This window comes from Arachis ipaensis, chromosome B5 (genome assembly GCF_059453495.1).
Source record: "Arachis ipaensis isolate K30076 ecotype BB chromosome B5, ASM5945349v1, whole genome shotgun sequence".
Taxonomy (NCBI): Eukaryota; Viridiplantae; Streptophyta; class Magnoliopsida; order Fabales; family Fabaceae; genus Arachis; species Arachis ipaensis.
The window spans coordinates 53,885,233-53,886,775 of NC_142440.1; the positions used below are offsets into that span (position 1 = coordinate 53,885,233).

At 33.6% G+C, this 1,543-nt stretch overlaps 1 non-coding gene across 1 annotated transcript; it reads left to right on the forward strand.

Annotated features, from left to right (window-relative positions):
* Window positions 1–307: 307 nt before the first annotated feature.
* LOC148564214 (small nucleolar RNA R71) lies at window positions 308–415 on the forward strand. Its single transcript, XR_015885030.1, has one exon. It is a non-coding gene; the product is annotated as a small nucleolar RNA R71 (small nucleolar RNA).
* The last annotated feature ends 1,128 nt before the right edge of the window (window positions 416–1,543 follow it).

Consider the following 1,543-nt stretch of genomic DNA (forward strand, 5'->3'; position numbering starts at 1 on the left):
ATGTAGCTTGTATTCCATTCAGACTCTGAGAAATCATATTGACTTGCTGAATAAATATTTTATTCTGAGCCAATATGGCATTCAGAGTATCAATTTCAAGAACTCCCTTCTTCATAGGCGTCCCATTATTCACAGGATTCCTTTCAGAAGTGTACATGAACTCGTTATTAGCAACCATGTCAATGAGTTCTTGAGCTTCTGCATGCATTTTCTTTAGGTGAATGGATCCACCTGCAGAAGTATCCAATGACATTTTAGCTAATTCAGATAGACCATCATAGAATATATCCAGGATGGTCCATTCTGAAAGCATGTCAGAAGGACACTTTTTGGTCAGTTGCTTGTATCTCTCCCAACCTTCATAGAGGGATTCACCTTCTTTCTGTTTGAAGGTTTGAACATCCACTCTAAGCTTGCTCAGCTTTTGAGGAGGAAAGAACTTGCCTAAGAAAGCCTTGACCAGCTTATCCCAAGAGTTTAGGCTATCCTTAGGTTGAGAGTCCAACCATATTCTAGCTCTGTCTCTCACAGCAAAAGGGAAAAGCATGAGCCTGTAGACTTCAGAATCTACTCCATTAGTCTTAACAGTATCACGGATCTGCAAAAATTCAGTTAAGAACTGAAAAGGATCTTCAGATGGAAGTCCATGAAACTTGCAGTTCTGCTGCATCAGAGAAACTAATTGAGGTTTCAGCTCAAACTTGTTTGCTCCAATGGTAGGGATGGAGATGCTTCTTCCATGTAAATTGGAATTAGGTGCAGTAAAGTCACCAAACATCCCCCTTGCATTATTATTATTTTTGGCTGCCATCTCCTCTTCTTGTTCAAAAATTTCTGAAAGGTGCTTGCTGGATTGTTGTAATTTAGCTTCTCTTAGTTTCCTCTTCAGAGTCCTTTCAGGTTCTGGATCTGCTTCAACAAGAATATTCTTGTCCTTGCTCCTGCTCATATGAAAAAGAAGGGAACAGAGAAATAATAATAATAGGGATCCTTTTTGCCCAGGTATAGAGGTTCCCTTATGTGAGTAGAAGAAAAGAAAAAGAGAAAATCTGAACTCAGAGAGAGAGAGAGAGTTCGGATTTTTGGTAAGTGAGGAAGAGATGTTAGTAAATAAATAAATAAATAAATAGAATGATATGAGGGAGAGAGAGAATTTTCAAAAATTATTTTTGAAAAAGAGTTATTGATTTTCGAAAATTATTTTTGAAAAAGGTTAGTAATTTTTGAAAATTAAAATCAAAAATTAAAATAATTAGTTAATTAAAAAGAATTTTTGAAAAAGAGGGAGATATTTTCGAAAATTAGAGAGAGAGAGAGAGTTAGTTAGGTAGTTTTGAAAAAGATAAGAAACAAACAAAAAGTTAGTTAGTTAGTTGAAACAAATTTGAAAATCAATTTTGAAAAGATAAGAAGATCGGAAATTAGAAAAGATATTTTTAAAATCAAATTTTTTAAAAAGATAAGATAAGAAGATATTTTTAAAAAGATATGATTGAAATTAGTTTTGAAAAAGATTTTATTTTTAAAATCACAATTAATGACT